Source organism: Macrobrachium rosenbergii, chromosome 10 (genome assembly GCF_040412425.1).
Source record: "Macrobrachium rosenbergii isolate ZJJX-2024 chromosome 10, ASM4041242v1, whole genome shotgun sequence".
In the NCBI taxonomy this organism is placed as follows: Eukaryota; Metazoa; Arthropoda; class Malacostraca; order Decapoda; family Palaemonidae; genus Macrobrachium; species Macrobrachium rosenbergii.
Genome location: NC_089750.1, coordinates 57,499,707 through 57,518,194, shown reverse-complemented (window position 1 = coordinate 57,518,194; position 18,488 = coordinate 57,499,707). Strand labels below are relative to the sequence as shown.

Sequence of the window (18,488 nt, the reverse complement as noted above, 5' to 3'; positions counted from 1 at the left end):
CTAACTATAAGGATATAAAGTTAAAACTAATTAAAAAGGATTTTATCAAGTTTCAAATTAATAATTAACATATATTCTGCTCTATCACTAATCCTATGATAACCTGCTCAATCACTAATCCTATGATAAACCTAAGTACACAACCTTCAAGTGTATAAAATTATGAATGCTTGGTCCTAACCTAACCTAACCTGGCTATGCAGATGGGCAGCAGTTCTTCAAGATCATGAATGTACAATGGCACCTAAGAACTGCAATAGCGAGAGAGAAAAACCACATGACACTGCTGCCCAAGACCTTCCCCACAGAAAATTTTATTCCTACACTAATTGCACTTAAACTGTCAATCACTAAACCATGAAAACCCACACTGACTGTAGGTATTAATATAAATCACCAAACAACTGTAAATTAAGCACTAGTGTAGTAAACAAAAATCGAAAGTAGCACTAAATATGAAAACAAGCATGAATATGTAATAAGATTCCAGTTTCTGATTAAATGGAGGACAGCGAGTGCAGCAAATTATTTGCCCAAGATAAACAGTTGCCAAGCTCACTACAGAATTCACCTTATAATTAAAATGATAATGAGGGAACCCACCGGCATTTGAAGCTCTCTGCTGTACTGAAAAATCCATGGTTGAAGAGGTGGCAATGATGCTGATTTGCTGAGCTATCCCAGGATGATAAATGTTATTTAATAATCCATTCCTACGCTGATTCAATAATTAAAGTAGCGCTGTATATACGTAGCGTACATTAAAATCCCCTCGATGTTGCAAGAGGTGAAGTGTTCAGTGTGGCGGAACAGTAAGTAAGAATGACCTTTCCTAAGATGTTGGTGTTCACCTCTGCTTTCGATGGTTTCTGCAAAGTCGTTTGGCATTAATGTCCTTACTTGCAAACAATGAGAGGACTCTTAGAAGCTGGGTTATCAATTATCAGGATGATTAAACAAAGTGAATTCAATTCCAGTAGCTAACAATTTATATCCAAAGCAAATCTGAATAATAATCATAGTGAAGTGTTTCAAATTAGCAAAAAAAAAAAAAAAAAATTCAGCCCAATACTGAAATTTCATACATTCCCACAGGGGGAATCAAATTTGTGCAATGAAATTTTATTTAACATTATATAAAATTATGTAATGAATGAAACATACTAGTGAAATGCAACAAATATATACAACCTAAATTCTACATTCTGGTTATATTAAATCATCAGAACATAAAAGTTTATACCTTTTATTGGCTTCCACAGCTGTAGACCTAGTGACACGAGAACTTGCATTGGGTTTGTTATTACCATCAACAGTAGGAGATACTTGCGTGTCCTCATTCGAATCATCCTGTGATAAAAGGGGTAAAAGAGTAGATGTGTCTTTTAGTGATTTGTTTCTTTCAATAAAACTTCACTTGTTTTTTCACCCAGACAAACTCTAAACTCCTTATAATACCCATTGGATAATTGTAAGGTTTGCAACTTTGTTCTTTAATAAGAACAATATCACCTACCTTTAAGTTCTTATGAGTTAACCGTTTGTACCTTTCGTGTTTATCAGTAGCTTGAACAATAAGGTTAACTAAAAACTCATTATGGTACCTCATTTCAAAGCTTGTCTCACCTTGCATAGTTTAGAATAGTTGATTCTAACAATATCATTTGGACTTCAACCTGACTTCTATAAAATGTAAATGGTATAATACTGACAGAATGTAATTCATACCCTTGTAACCCATTCTACTGTAACTGGAGAAGCAGCATCTTGTACATTTCTTAAGACACTCTTAAAGGATACAGGCCTCTTGTTGATCACATGAACTACCTCAGGAATTAAGAAATCAAAATCATGTAAGGAAAGAATCATCTTACCAATTTGTTGAAAATATAAGCTTCTTTACTTGCTTCACCAAAAACTCGACCAAGGAACCTAGCTCACATTTGCCTTTCAGAAAATGCTCAAACTTAATTTTACCTTATGTTTGGTGAAGTACATTTAAGTTTCAGCATCCTAAATGAAGTCTTGAATTATCATAGTCCCATAAACAAGCTGTGATCTTAAGTCATAAATGACAAATTGTGGCAAACCCACCCATTCAGAGGTATGTAATTGGAATACTCTAACGAATTCCTTAAAAGAAATATCTTGCCATAACTAAAGACTGACAGACCTAGACCATAGACAGCTTATACAAAGAATCCAGACCTGTTTGGAATTACCCTCACTTCAAAAGGTCCAATGTAATCCATGAAGACAAATATATGGAATTGAGGGAAGATTTCACCTGAAATCTCTATAAGTATTTTGATTACATTACACAGCTTTACCATTAAAATGTTTATATACAACACTGAGAACTTGTTTCACCACAGGAAAACAGTGGGGGATCCAAAATTCAAAGCTCTGACAAGTTGCTTTGATTCAAAGAAATTAAAAACCTCCGGAAAATTAGTCCATTGAAGAATAGAAATTATCTGAGTTATAACCAGCTCATGAAAATCCATGCTCTCTTTTTGTAAGATAGGGTTTACCCTACTTTTAAGTAGGGAGCGGAGGCGTCCGGTAATGATGTCACTCAGTAATGTTGATCCTTTTGAGCCGAAGGACATGTCCTTCCACTTCAGCGACGTGACGGCTGTACGGTAGGCTGGGGTCTCAGGGTCAGCAGCTTGTTCTCGGGCGAGGTCCTCGTAATCGATCCTGAGCTGTACAGGATCGATCTCCATCCTCGAGAGGTCGTCGGCTACCAGGTTCTTCCCGCCGGGGAGGTACCTGATGGTGCAGGTGAACTCCGCGATGGCTGCGAGGTGCCGCTGCTGCCTAGAGGACCATGTGTCACCCGGCTTCATGAAAGCGTGGACCAGTGGCTGGTGGTCAGTCCATATTGTGAAGGGCGTCCCCTCCAGGAGGAACTTAAAGTGCCGTACCGCCTGGTATGCCGCAAGGATTTCTTGGTCGATGGCGCTGTAGTGGGACTCGGCAGGGTTTAGCCTCCTACTCAAGAAGGCGATGGGCTGAGGGGTCCCTCTGATGAGCGCTGGGATCCTGGTGGGCCAAAGATGTTGCTTCGGCAAGGGAGGCCTTTGTCAGGAGGAAAGCCTTCTGCTGGTCTGGTCCCCACACTAAGGTCTTTGGTCGTCCCTTCAGAGCCTCCATCAGGGGGGCCATGGCGCGAGCTATCCCCAGGATGAATCTTCTGTAGTAGTTGACCATCCCAGGAATTCTTGTACGGTCCTGTAGGAGATAGGGGTGGGGAACTTCTCGATGGCTTCGACCTTCGATGACATCGGGCAGACGCCCTCCGGGGACATCTCGTGGCCCAAGAACTCCACCCTCTCGACGCTGAAGGCACATTTGTCAAACCTGACGACAAGGCCATTCTCCTGTAGGCGCTGCAGGACCTTCCGGATGTGTCACAGGTGTTCCTCCCAGGACCTGGAAAAGATCAGGATAGCGTCGACGTAGCAGACATAGAAGTCCAGGTCCGCCAGGATGCTGTCCTTTAACCTCTGGAAGGTCACGCCTGTGTTCCTCAGCCTGAAGGTGGAGAAGGCGAAGACGTAGGACCCAAAGAGCATGAAAATGGCGGTCTTGGGGATGTCCTCCAGAGCTAATGGGACCTGAAAATAAGATTTTAGTAGGTCCATTTTGGAGAATATCCTGGCTCCGTGGAAAGAGGCCATCAGGTCCTGCATGTTCGGCAAGGAGGGAGTAGTGGTCCGGTTCTGTTGCCAGGTTCAGCCGCCTGTAGTCGCCGCAGGGCCTCCAGGTGCCGTCTGCACCATGTGAAGAGGGGAAGCCCACGGGCTGGGAGCCTTTTTGCATATACCCATCCTTTCCATTTCTGCGAGGGCCTTTTTGGCCTCCTGAAGGCGCTGCGGGGCAAGTCATCAGAACTTCACGTGCATCGGGGGACCCGTCATCTTAATATGGTGGTATATCCCGTGTTTGGCATGAGTCCCAGGCATCTGGCGGAGCTCGGGCTTGAAGACCTCCGGGAACTCCTTCAGGAGGGAACCATACCGGTGGGGCGCAATGGAACAGATGGCGGGCTCCCTGGGGCCTGGCAACAAGGGCAGGGATTGGCAGGTCTGGGTGTCTAGCAGGCGTTTGCAGCCGACGTCAACTGCCAGACACTGAAGTGGGTGAGGAAGTCCGACCCCGGGAGTGGAGTCCTGACGTCCGCGATGATGAACTCCCAGTTGTACCTCCGGCCAAGGATGGAGATCGACAGCAGCTTAGTGGTAGGAGAGGATGGGGGACCCGTTTGCTGCCTTCAGGCAGGTAGTCGGGTCCGGTGGTCATCTGAGGTCCTCTCTTGAAGGTGGAAGTGCCGAACGCATGGCTCCAGTGTCGACCAACATCATCCTGCCGGAGATCGCATTGCGGACGTAGAACCCTTCTGGTAAGGGGCCCCTGGGTACTTCTGCTACTGCTGCCACGGCGGCCTTTGGGGTTGGCCGCCGCCTCCTCCATTTTTTGAAGGGAAGAAAGGGCAGGGGGCTTCGCACTTCCGGGCGGCTCTCCCAAACCTCCGGTGGAAGTAGCATAGCCCAGGCCCTTCCTTCTTCTGCTGGTGGGACGACCTTTTATGTTCAATGGAGTTGAACGGGCTCCATGGTGGGGCGCTCCGGCAGGAGGCAGTTGGTGGAGTTTGTGGGCGTGATTGCCCACTTGGCCACCTTAGTGGAGTCTGTCAGCTGCTGCACCAATCTGATTAGGTCCTCAACCGGCAGGGTGTATGCGTCCGCGATTTGCCCTCGGACCTCCGGCAGTAGCTGCCGCAGGAAGATCTCCCTTGGCAGATTGATTTCCTTGTGCCTGCCGCTGCTGTGTCTCAGGGAGGAGGTGGTGGTCCTGGTGGACGTGCCGTACTTCTAAGAGGTTTCCCTCCTGCCGGGGGTTGAGGGCAAGGTCGAGGGCGCAGGCAGCTCTCTCGGAGACCGGCAGGGAGCAGGTCTCGACGAGAGTAGATTTCAGTTCTTGGAAGGTGGCTGGGACCATCGTCGTCATCAACCATGGGGTGATCTTCTTATAAGTTTCCTCCGGGAGGGCGTTAATGGCAATGTCCGCCTTCAACACCTCGTCAGTCAGGCCCACTATTCTGAATTGCCCCTTGACCCTGTAGAACCAAGGTGCTGCATTTTCCCTTATGTTAAGGGCTGTATTTGGTTGGTCAGGAGATGTTGCGTGGGGCGGCAGTAACGGTGTGGAGGTGCGTACGGGAGGGGGTTGTAAGAGGGAGGTGTCTGCCTCCGAGAGGTTCACAGTAATTTGTACATGGTTGGGAATGTCTCCGACCATGCTCTCTTTGCGCTCTCACTTGGAGTTCTCTGGGAACACTCACGCCAATACACGCTGGGGGAGCATGCCATGTGGGTCCGCTAATGATGATGGAGACCTGCCAACGAGGGTCGATTAACGCCCGAACGCTTTGTTAGAGCGCCATAGTTAGTCTGTTAGGGGCATGGATTAGGTTCATCGGGCCAAGACTTAGTCGCTGTTTGGGTCTGCTAATGGCTTTCAAGAACCACTCCAGGGGTCACCTCTGTGAGAGAATTGCGAAATAATGAGCAGGGAGACAAGTACTGCTGAATTATTGATAAAAAATAGTTGCTTATAAAGCAGGATGCAGATGTCTGCGAAGTGCGCAGAAACTGCTGGTACAAAGATTTACAGGCGACCTGAGGTCAAACTTGTTCCTTAAAAACAGGACAGGTTTATACAGGGAATATAGTGATAAACAATGTCTGACATATGAAATAAATATCTTGTTACTTTTACATAATAGGCCTAAATGATTTCTTGGAAAGAAAATATGTACACAGTTTATAATTGTGATAAATATATATTCCACTCAACCTTAGGTCGCAGAAAGGCACTGCAGAAAACAGGATGTTCTCCACAGAGAACGCGTTGACCGGGGACTTTACAATCTAATTAAATACCAAATTACATTATAACGTGTAAGATGCTTTGTTCATTTCTCTCTCTCTCATTTCTACTCATTTACTGCAGTAACTTCTTATCACCAAGTAATTACTTCAGTCTAAAGCTAATAATAATAATATTACACAGTCATTTATAATATCACACAGTAATTTACTGATAGCGTACAGTGTAAACTGGCCGCTCCTCGCTATTATTAACTTTAAGCTATAACAATAATAGAAACATTACATATATATTTTAATACTATTTTTATGTTTTTCCGTGGTTTTAGTTTGAAATATGCTCTGTGAGACAGGTAGCAACGATTTAAGGTAATTTAGCCTTGTGATTCTGACTTCGTGGGTCCAGGAAAACGTAAAAAAAAAGAGAAAATAAAGGAGAATTTCATATGAGCATAGGGCTCTTGTTACTGAGGGAAATATTACGTAAAACACGTGGGCAAATTTAAAGGAGTGTATTTACATAAATGATATCAGTACGGGAAAGAGGAACTCAAGTAGATTACTATCCTGAAGGAGATTCCTACAGGATTGAATGAAACTGGGGATTCCAGACACAGTCCGAGAAGCTTCCACGAAATAGGGTCCCTCTGAAATGAGAGATATGCACATTATACGCCAGTAATGAAAATAGACAAAAGAATAATGAATTCGAAGCTGCACTGAGGGTGCCAAAGGAGTAATAAAGAATTAATACTGCCGATGCAAGAGGCGCACGGACATTAGACAAGGGTGATTTCTGGCTTTCTCTTTAAGCAAATTTTACGAGACAAAAGCGTGACTGAAATGGGGCTCTTCCAGGGCACTTTACCTTAGCAGTTTTTCTGAGGGCGCGTAGAAGGCAGTCCATGGATGACTTGCGATTTCCGAGGGCAAGTTTCTTCCACGTGGTGAGATGCAAGGGCTTCCGTAAAGGGCAAGGCGATGGGGACTCCTCGAAACTCCAAGCAATGGCGTGTGGGCTCGAGGCAGGCCAACGGTGGAGCGAACACTTGGAATGCGGTCGAGGGGCACGAGGAAAAGTGTACTTTGGAAAGGGCCACGTGGTTAGGCTGCAAGGGCATCGATGGGGCCAGGTGTTGAGGGCGTCTTCACTCCATATCTTCCAGCCCGCGTGTGTGTCGAGACCTCGGCTCGTGGGTTTCTGCTTTTATCCCCTCCTATGGGGCAGGGGTGCATCCAACACAGGGGTTTTGACTCATTGCACCTGCTGCCCGCAAGGGAGGTTTTGGCCTGTAGGAAAAACGCCCAAGACAGATTACTTTTGCCTCGAAGAAAGATCTTTATCAAAAAGGGGAGCGGCCTTAGTCTTTTAAACCCTTGTTTTTAAGTCGATAGACAGATGGTCTATCGATCGGCCGGCTGGCAGTAAATGAAACACAACAAAGAGGGGGGGGGGGCAACTTGCTAGCAAATTCTTGCTAATCATAATACCTCCCCATACAAGATGATGTACATACCTCCTTCGGGTGTGTACATCGATATTCAAGAATGAGCGGCAAATGCTTTACGTTACTCTACATTCTGCCTTGCAATGAACTTTACTACTAAGGGTTTTATGAAGCTGTGACATTACTTTTAATAACACATTGGGACAATTTTCGTTAACAGAACGCAAAGTGATTTAAACACTTGCAAAAGAATAATTACTTTAGATTTGGTTACCCACTGGTAACTTTATAAGGTGACTCGAACAATTGTGAATTAATTACGATTATAGGACCACGTATATGAGGCTATGGCCAACAAATGAAAAGAAAGGTTATTGTTCAAGAATTAAAATACACGGTTACTTAATTTTAGATAAAATGCATGCGGTTAGTACAATCTGCCTTGAAGAGGCTGTGTAAATGAAAAACAGCGTTTATTTTTGTAAATGACATCCCCTTTTCGCGATATTGTAATGACTATACATATTCGCATTGATAATTTATCTTCGTTTTAACGTGCTTTGCCCAGCTTTGTTTAGCGCGAGCTGAGGGCCCCACACGGATTTTGACAGTCGTATGCGGGCGAGAGTATTCGCGAGGTTTTAATTCGCTAACCTTAAACTACGCTAATTTTATGCGTCCACTGCCTACTCAATGTTATGACGGGGCGAGCAGACAAAAGATGTGGGGTAGGACAAACAGATCTTGGAAGGAATGGAAGGGGGAAAAGGGATAATAACAACAAAAGGAAAATTAACAAGATGATACGAATGAAAACGTGACCGCATATGAAAGGTGGGACACGTCTCTCAGAGCTTACGAAAGGGGCATTTAAATCTCAAGGGCAAGAGTCTGTGACTCGCGATTTTTTAAAAGAAAGATAAATAAATGACTAAAAGGAGGTAAATGATATTGGCAGAAGAGCTAAGGGAAAAGGAGTGAGGGCTTTATTGTGTTAGGCGGGAATTTATTGTCCTTCGCCTATAAATTACGGCCCGGACTATCCTTTCAGTCCCAGGGCGAGGAAGGTGTACACCTTCAGGAGGGGCTGACACGCACTCCCGGTACCAAGGTATGGGCGACTCCTTCAGGAGGGGCTGACACGCACTCCCGGTGCCAAGGTATGGGCGCAAGGGCGTACCACTTCTCACTCGGTTATTCTTAATGATTTAAACATTGTGTGGGGAATGGTATCCCGTATTTAATTGCCGCTTGTGGTAATAATTTAAGGAAAGGTTAATAGAGGATGATAAGAGACAGCGGTTCCTTGAGGAACGGAAGAAGATAGAGGAGGGTCTGACATCCCCTTCTGGATTAGGGGTGCCAAGTCCTTCGAAAAATGAAATGGTGGCACAGGTGCCATGGGAGCTCTAGAGCTCTTTGTAAATTACCTGGAATGTCCCACGCCCGTGGTAATTTTGCCTCGAGTCTTTCTTAATGGGACAGTCGTCCTTGGCCGGGGAAGCGGAGGGCCCGCAACTGGAGGGCGGCACGGAGTACCACCTGGGCCTGCTGATGCGACAGCTGACGCAGGTGTGTTCCGTGCGGGTTCTACCATGATCCGTCGCGGCTCTTGTAGTTCATCGGCCAAGTGAGATATGGCAGAATCCGGACTTGCAATTGCGTCGGCGACGGGCTGAGGCAGAGAGGCGGTGGTTGGGGGTGGCGTGAGCGGCTCGCAGGTAACGTTGACCAGCTCAGGCACGGGTTGCGAGGCCGCACCTGCAGGTGAGCTTCCGCGGTGGTCGGGAGGAACCGTCTCTCTGACCGACGCTGGTAGCGGTGCCAGGCCGGGGGAAGAGAGGGGGTCCTGAGTTGGATCCCGTGAATGGAGATCGGCGTAGCGCTCTGGTGCTGGCACTAGGGCAGAGTCAGGCACTATCAGAGGTTTCTTGGGCTCGTCGGTCAGGACGGACAAAGCTTGGCCCTGCTCGGGGCATGCAAGTGGCACCGGCAGGAATTTGGCATCTCCTGAAGGGAGATCTGATTGGGGCCCTGGCACTGGCACTGAGGCAGGGCCGGGCACTGGAATTGGATCGGGAACCGATCGACGGGGCCACTGTACATCGTACTCAGGTGGCACTGGTGGGGACCGCACGTCCTCCTTGTACCCAGGGGGCGCCAGTCTTGGCTGAGGGAGAAACGGGGGAGAATTACTCACGCCCGCGGAATGATTCGGGAATGTGGACCCCAGATTGTCGTGATTTCGGTGGGGACTGAAAGTCCTGTCCCAGGATGACGTCATAGCCTCCGGGAGATGGCTTGCTACTGCAAGATTGCAAATTTTGGATTGGTGAGGTCTTGTGACTCTCAATTGGACCGTAGGGAGTATCATTTTAAATTGATTTATTCCTCGATCGTGACGAGTTTTCGTCTATTGACGATAGCTCCGTAGGGGAACTCTGTCCCTTCGGATGAGGGAGATTTGCGCGCCCGAGTCCTCGAATGCAGTGACTCGGTGAGCGTGGCTACCTCGTGGAGGAGTCACGATATAGGCCCTTCGGCGGAGGGCCAAATGACTGGGGATCTGTGACGGCCAAGGCGACGGTGGGAGTATTTACTTTATTATTGCGTGGGCATTTTGCCCATGCGGGAGAATGGCCATAAACCTTGCACGCCGTGCAAAAATGTCTGGCTGAAATCTTTCCCGCTGCTGCCCTGTGGAGGGCGCAGGCGAGTTATTTGTCGGTTTTCCGGGAGAGAGAGGAGCCGGTTTCTTGTTCCGGCACTGTTCGGAGGAATGCCCCGTTTTCTTGCAATAATGGCAAGTTAGGGGCTTGCCCGAGTTCCCATTTTTGTGGGAATTTGAACCTCCGAGGAGGGACGGGGATTTATCTTCCGCCCCATGGATCCTTCTTGAGGGTGGTGAGTTTCCCACATGTCTGCAGCATTCGGCAACACTCGGTGAGTGTTGCTGGGGCTTTTTCCACTATATTGGTGGCGAGGGCAGGAGGGGCGTAGCGCAGGAAATGCTCGAATTTAAACCGCTCGAGTACCTCGGCGGTGTTAGTGGCTCCTTCGAATCGAGCCATTTTGTCAACGCCCGCTCGAATGGTACGCCCAATCGGACCAAGTCTGGCCTGCTTCTCTGGGCTGCTTTCCAACGTCTCCTCCACCGCTCAGGGTAATCTCGTACGCCTTCAGAACTGCTTGGCGTACGGCTTCCCAGTTTCCCGATCGTCTGCGGGAAGGGCGTGGTAGGCAACGAGGGCCTTTCCGCCCAGGAATTTAGTGAGAACAAGGGAGAGTTCCGCGGGGAGAGATCGCAGCACTCCAGGACTCGTTCGGCCCTTTCAAGCCATACTTCGGGTTCGGACTCGGTCCATTTTGGCATGAACGAGTGAGCTTGGCTGAGGGCACTCATTCCCGCGGCAGGGGGAGGGGGGGTGGCGGGCTGTCGTTCTAGCATCTGGAGCTCGTGGGCGCGCTGTCGCTCTCGATCTTCCCATTCTCGTTCCTCCCTTTTCTCTTGGGCGATTCTTTCTCTCTTTTCTCGTTCTCTATCCTCTCGTTGTTCTTGGGCAATTCTGTCCCTCTCCTCTCGTTGTTCTTGGCAATTCTGCAATCTCTCTCCTCTCCTCACGTCTCTCTCTCTCTCCTCACGTCTTCTCTCCTCACGCTCTCCTCACGTTGTTCTCTCTCTCTCCTCACGTTCTCTCTCTCTCCTCACGTTCTCTTCTCCTCTCTCTCCTCTCCTCACGTTCTTTCTCCTCACGTTCTCTCTCTCTCTCTCTCCTCTCCTCATGTCTCTCTCTCTCGTTCTCTTCTCCTCACGTTCTTTGGCCTCTCGTTGCTCTTGGGCAATTCTCTCTCTCTCTCCTCACGTTCTCTCTCAATTCTCTCTCTCACTCTTCTCTTCTCTTGCTCTCTCCGCCTTGGCATCGTCCACTCGTTCTTGAACCCATGCTCTCAGATCTTGTCCTCGATAGTCCCATGTCCTTCCCAGCGGACATGTAGAATTTGAAATCCTCGTTTTGTTGGGCTCTGGTATTAGCCATCTTGGAATAATGGGTAAAGGATATGTCTGAAAAGACTCAGGTTGTCTGAAAAGACTCAATTGCAGGAATCTGAAACACCCAATTGTTCAGACTGCAGGAGAATGGATCTGTCTGAAATAAGACAGGTGATTAGTAAGTCTGAGGAGACTTTTGTTAAAATTTGATATGTCTGGGAAAGACGTGGTTGTTCTTGGCGAACGAATTTTAATATGTGTCTCGAAGACGTAGTTGGATTTTGTCACGCTCGGACTTGGCCGGCTGTAGCGTGAAGTTAAGGAGTTGTTCTAACGAACTAGAATGATCAGTCCCGTAAGGGCTTAGATGTGTGTGAACTACACTGTATAATGTCTCAAAAGGACTTAATTTTGGGTTCCCAGAGGAATGAGAAATTCTAGCCACGTGCGACGTAGAATTTTTGTATGAGTCTCTGAGGACTGGAGTTTGGAGAAATTCTCGCCACGTGCGACGAGAATTTTAGGAGTCTCTGAGGACTGGAATTTGGAGAAATTCTCTCCACGTGCGACGTAGAATTTTAGGAGTCTCTGAGGACTGGAATTTGGAGAAATTCTCGCCACGTGCGACGTAGAATTTTAGGAGTCTCTGAGGACTGGAATTTGAGAAATTCTCGCCACATGCGACGTAGAATTTGAGTAGGAGTCTCTGAGGACTGGAATTTGGAGAAATTCTCGCCACGTGCGACGTAGAATTTTAGGAGTCCCTGAGGACTGGAATTTGGAGAAATTCTCGCCACGTGCGACGTAGAATTTTAGGAGTCTCTGAGGACTGGAATTTGGAGAAATTCTCGCCATGTGCGACGTAGAATTTTAGGAGTCTCTGAGGACTGGAATTTGGAGAAATTCTCGCCACGTTCGACGAGGATTTTAGGAGTCTCTGAGGACTGGAATTTGAGGAATTCTCGCCACGTGCGACGTAGAATTTTAGGAGTCACTTAGGACTTGAAATACGATTCGTCCCTTTAGGACTTAGAAATTACTAACAGGAAACCCAAAGAAAAATGTTTGCTGGGAAATGAATGGGGGAGAAAAAAAATGCTACATGGGCGGGGGCGGGGGGGGGGGGTGCAGGTCGTCTGGCCAACACCGGAGTTATTTTTAGATTCTGTGTGAATGAACCCGTATATTTATACACCGTCTGGGATTCCGGGGAATTTCCCAGTCGTCTGAGAGGATAACAATACAACGGCCTAGTAATTTTCCCTATAAGCGGAGTTTAAATTTCGCTTTCCTAACACCTAACTCGAATTCTAACTACACTGAGAGAATTGTCAGCAATGCAAGCTGACTTCGTCGTGTCCCACGTGGGAATTTTATTCGCGCCTAAATAACAGTTCGCTAATTCGAAATGCGAAGTAAAATTTATCACAGAGGAATTTCTTTCGCACTATTCCTCAAGCAAAAATATGGCAAGGATTTTAACACAGAGGAATTTCAAGACTATTCCTCGAAGCAAAGGATGGTTAGCACTGGTTATTTCCTAACTACCTATCCTGAAAGGCATGCATTAACGAATCTAATACGGCGGTTCTTTTCTCTCAGAGAATACATGCGTCCCTATTTCTAATTCCTGTAAAAGGTTTTGCCAAGATAAACACATTACTTACGTGGAATTTTCTGGATCTGTGTGCTGGTTTTACACAAGGTTCGTAATTGTCTCGTACCCAGCTTAGCTTTGCTAATAGCTGATCTGGCACGTTGCAAATGCAATAAAGCAACACTAGGGGAACTGCAACTGCAAAACGAGATCTATGGCCAGGTCGCCATTTTTACGTTTTTCCGTGGTTTTAGTTTGAAATATGCTCTGTGAGACAGGTAGCAACGATTTAAGGTAATTTAGCCTTGTGATTCTGACTTCGTGGGTCCAGGAAAACGTAAAAAAAGAGAAACAAAGGAGAATTTCATATGAGCATAGGGCTCTTGTTACTGAGGGAAATATTACGTAAAACACGTGGGCAAATTTAAAGGAGTGTATTTACATAAATGATATCAGTACGGGAAAGAGGAACTCAAGTAGATTACTATCCTGAAGGGGATTCCTACGGGATTGAATGAAACTGGGGATTCCAGACACAGTCCGAGAAGCTTCCACGAAATAGGGTCCTCTGAAATGAGAGATATGCACATTATACGCCAGTAATGAAAATAGACAAAAGAATAATGAATTCGAAGCTGCACTGAGGGTGCCAAAGGAGTAATAAAGAATTAATACTGCCGATGCAAGAGGCGCACGGACATTAGACAAGGGTGATTTCTGGCTTTCTCTTTAAGCAAATTTTACGAGACAAAAGCGTGACTGAAATGGGGCTCTTCCAGGGCACTTTACCTTAGCAGTTTTTCCGAGGGCGCGTAGAAGGCAGTCCGTGGATGACTTGCGATTTCCGAGGGCAAGTTTCTTCCACGTGGTGAGATGCAAGGGCTTCCGTAAGGGGCAAGGCGATGGGGGCTCCTCGAAACTCCAAGCAATGGCGTGTGGGCTCGAGGCAGGCCAACGGTGGAGCGAACACTTGGAATGCGGTCGAGGGGCACGAGGAAAAGTATACTTTGGAAAGGGCCACGTGGTTAGGCTGCAAGGGCATCGATGGGGCCAGGTGTTGAGGGCGTCTTCACTCCATATCTTCCAGCCCGCGTGTGTGTCGAGACCTCGGCTCGTGGGTTTCTGCTTTTATCCCCTCCTATGGGGCAGGGGGTGCATCCAACACAGGGGTTTTGACTCATTGCACCTGCTGCCCGCAAGGGAGGTTTTGGCCTGTAGGAAAAACGCCCAAGACAGATTACTTTTGCCTCGAAGAAAGATCTTTATCAAAAAGGGGAGCGGCCTTAATCTTTTAAACCCTTGTTTTTAAATCGATAGACAGATGGTCTATCGATCATGGCTGGCAGTAAATGAAACACAACAAAGAGGGGGTGGGGGGGGGCAACTTGCTAGCGAATTCTTGCTAATCATACTATATTTTTTTTCTTTAAATACGAATGATATACTTAAAGTTAATATTTTTTCTTTAAATACGAATGATATACTTAAAGTTAATATTTTTTCTTTAAATATGAATGATATACTTAAAGTTAATAAAGTTAAATAGTGTGACTGAGAAGTGGACAAAATAACAAAAATAAAAGTCCCCCATTAATCACTCCGTTCTCTATGATTTAGGATACTCAGGCTAGGTGACGTCACCACCTGCGCACGAACAGACTTCTCATTTATTAGACTTTGGTTTAAACCACAACGTTAACCATTTGTTTAGAATTGCAATACAGGCGAAGCTCATATTTATTTAACATTACTGAACAAATCAGCGGAACGGTCCCAGAGTAACCCCAGAAGTTTCACTTTATCATGGTTAGTATTTGAATCCTTTTTAATCTTTGACTGAGGATTCAGATCATTTATTACTATTTGTTGCACATCAAACTTGTAAGGGTTAAATATAGATTTTAACATCTCATATCCCTGACCTAAATGTAATTCACTATTTGTGGTGAATGCTCCATTATCCATATATATGTGGTCATACATTAAATGCTTCAGAGCCTTGACAAAAGAGGGATCATCAACACTATCAACAATCAGAATTTTATATAACCCTAACAACAAAGCAGAACATCTTAAACCAAATGGTAATCTCCTATTCATACAAACCTCAATCGTTGTCTTGTTAGCCACATTTCGGTACCGTAAGTAAAATAGTTTTGAAGTGTCTACCATAGGTAACTATCATATTGAAAGCTTTACTAAGGTCAAACAGCAGCAGTTTAGAATCGAACCTTAAATGTAAGAGTGCAATAGAAATTTCCTGTTTAAGAGAGGGACCACTATGCATTGCTTAGTTATGGGAAACTGTTAGTGGGAAATCTCCATCATTGCCACTGACGTTGGACGAATTAATTACCCTGCATTTAGTCTATTCTCTTTTTATATGCTTTTATTAAGCTTGCTTTTTTTGTCTGTTTGTCTGGGTCAAATCCTGTAACAGTTTTCGACCTGTTCCCTTCATGCGATGGACTTGAAATTTTGTATGGTTACTCAGTCCCGGAGACAATACAACCTTACATGATTAGTAGGTCAGCAGTGACCTCTAGCATCTCAGGATTGTACGAAGTGAATGACTCTTCAGAATTTTCGTATCTTTTTTTACTGTAAAATAAGTTAATAACTATGGATTTTTCTAACCTTTTTGGCTCGACAGGATATTATTGTGTAAGGTGTCACAGAAACGAGCAGGTAAAAGTTACTGCTACTTCATTACAGATCCAGGCAGTTTATATAGCGGCCGACTTACGCCGGCCCGCGAGAGAGAATGGAATTGACTGTGACCTGAGGTCGAAACAATAAACAATAATATGCAGAACGAGTACAAAATACAATACAAAACATACAGAACTACAATATGGATACAGTCTTGATGCCTGTGAATGAAGAAACATGTGATACACAATGTGTACATTTGTATAAATACGCATTAAGTAAAAATGATTAAAAATGCGTGACCTGGCACGTTTTAGGCGTGACTAATTGAGTTTGAAGAAAATGGGAAGTCACCAAAGAAAACATGCTCAGCGGAGACTTATAATGGCGCCGCCGAAACGCTACGCTGGCGCCGATGTGGTGACTTTAAAATTGTATAGAATTTCAAGTTGAGTTTCGTAATCTACAATCATAAATCTGTTACAATTCCTGTCCGGGCTAAAAAGTATAAACTAAAAGAATTTAAACACTTTTATTGAAAAGTACTAAAAAGGGAAATAAATAATTTTTTTGAGAAGCCAGGATTTTCTTACAATTAATCATGTCTACAAAAATAAAAGCGTGAGCGCCAAACATGGAAGGATTGCTGCAAGAAATATATTTTTCTTAGCATTTCCTTCCATGTTTGGCGCTCACGCTTTTATTTTTGAGACATGATTAATTGTAAAAGAAATCGTGGTCTCAGAAAATAGTTTTTTTACTTTTTTGTGCATTTTAGTAGAAGCATGTTCAATTTTTTTTTTTTTTTTTTTTAGTCTGAACACACCCATATGAGCCAAGAAATGAACCACCAGGATTTTCCTGAATAAATTGTTCTTGATTGGGAATATGTACTGAAACTCCAAGCTTAAGCTGTTCTTTGACACAATCATCCATAAACGACAACAAGGTCTTTAAATTAGTTTCTTGAAGTTAGAATAAAGGATTGCTTTAGCTAATTCAAAATACCATCCCAACAGATACATAGTCTCCTTTCATTTAAGATTTGTGTTTTCCGAAACAAACTTAACTATATCCATATTCAGTTCAGAAGTGCTTTCATCACTGACCTCACATGAATAAATGAAGACTTCAAAATATCATCAGCTGCCCGTTCAAGTTCCTTCGTGTCTATTTTATCATGTGCATCCATCACAACAAAGTTAGTACTTGTCTCTGCATCATAATTAAATGTTCCATCGTAATTTGAATCAACTGGCTTAGAATAAAAAATACTCTATTGATTATGGTATATATCAATCTTACATGATTTTACAGGCAAATGTGCTAAATTTCCTAAATACGAGCTGGTTTTACCTATCAGCATAACCCAAAGAAGAGTATCTGCATAAACCTAGTGATGATCTAAGCCAAATGATATTTCATTAGAAGTTAAGACAGTAAGCAGAATTAGATCCTAGGACAAAATCTTTATCAGATATAGGCTCACTACATTCATAAAGCTTTTTACCAGCTAATGAAGAACCTTTGCTTACAAAGGTCTCAGCTATTGCTGTTAAACCAGGGAACTTGATGTTTATCTTTCTGGTATACAGACTGTCTCTATTTCATAGCTTTTCTTACCAGTAATAATGGTAAATCCAACAATTTTAGTGTAATACTGTTATGACCCATTAAATCCATTTACGTTGTGAACCACATTACCCTTCAAAATGTTTAAACCAAGCTCCTCAGCAACAGAATCTGAAATCAAGTTGCACTGACTACCTTCATCCTTTAAAACCCTGATACCTGCTATTAACAAAAGTGAATGTTGGCAATACTGAGTTCCTATTGAAACAGTTATGAAATGCACCAACTACTACATAGTACTGACTGACATCCTCTGACTTGGTTTATCGACAGAAGCCACTTGTCTCAACCTTTTGAAAACACTGCCCACTTTAAATTTAGGGCATAAAAAGCTGAAAAGCCAGTTTGCACAACTACACAGTCTCTTAAATTTAAATTTACTTTTAACCAATTTGTGATTAATATGACCTTGCTTAGTACAGCCATTAAGTTCAACTTAGAGCTACATAAACTACAACAGTAAATGGGATAATCAGACTTACCCTTTCCTTTCTCACATAAAACACAAATTTTAGCCTTTGAGTCAAGAGAAACTGCAAGATTCACAGTTTTACTGGTGGTGAGAACTTTATCCTTATAATCGTGATGATTAGGGTTACTAAGCTTTTTCATTTGAAGTTTTTCTTGCAGGTTACAGTACCTTTCTGAAGCACAAAAAAACTTATTCAATTCCTTCAGCGTAGGATGGGTACTGTTAGTGATTTGAATCATTTGCCTTAAAATTGTCGTTTATTCTAGACCAGAAATAATACTGGAAAATTTAATCTGCTCCTATTTAAAGTAACTTGACTGATTCTGTCAGCCTTTTCATTTGCTTATGTACTCAAAGGGGTGTTGATCAAATGAAAGTTTCATACTAAGTTGCTTAATAGTATTAGATATTTGTACCTCAGCGTAGGCAAAATCAGATTCAAGCAAGGCCTTAGTACTTAAATAATACTGCTTATCTATTTCCAGGGTGCAAGTCCACTCATTTGCTGCTTGAGGGAAAAAACATACTCAGGGTAATTGTAACGAGAAATCGTAGCCTCAAACGAATTAATACATTTCGAAAAACTCTCCTCAATACTACTAGTGGAATTTGGCAAAGATGCTACAAGACTTCAAAATTCCCTAATCTCTCTCAGCCGCACATGACAAGGCTGAATAATATCAAAATCGCCAATACATTCCAATAATTTATCAGAATATTCATTACAGCGTTCCAGATTCTTCAAATGTCTCGGCAAACTTTAATCACTGCGAAAGTAATTTGGGAACGTTAGGTCAAC

At 44.3% G+C, this 18,488-nt stretch overlaps 1 long non-coding RNA gene across 1 annotated transcript in view; it reads right to left on the bottom strand.

The window, feature by feature from the left end:
- The window catches only part of LOC136842654 (uncharacterized), a 39,348-nt gene that overhangs the window by 4,239 nt on the left and 16,621 nt on the right, over positions 1–18,488 (bottom strand). Inside the window, exons 2-3 of the long non-coding RNA XR_010854296.1 lie at positions 1,244–1,350; positions 604–869 (exon numbers count right to left, since the gene is read on the bottom strand). This is a non-coding gene — a long non-coding RNA (uncharacterized lncRNA). The remainder of the gene's footprint in view (positions 1–603; positions 870–1,243; positions 1,351–18,488) is intronic.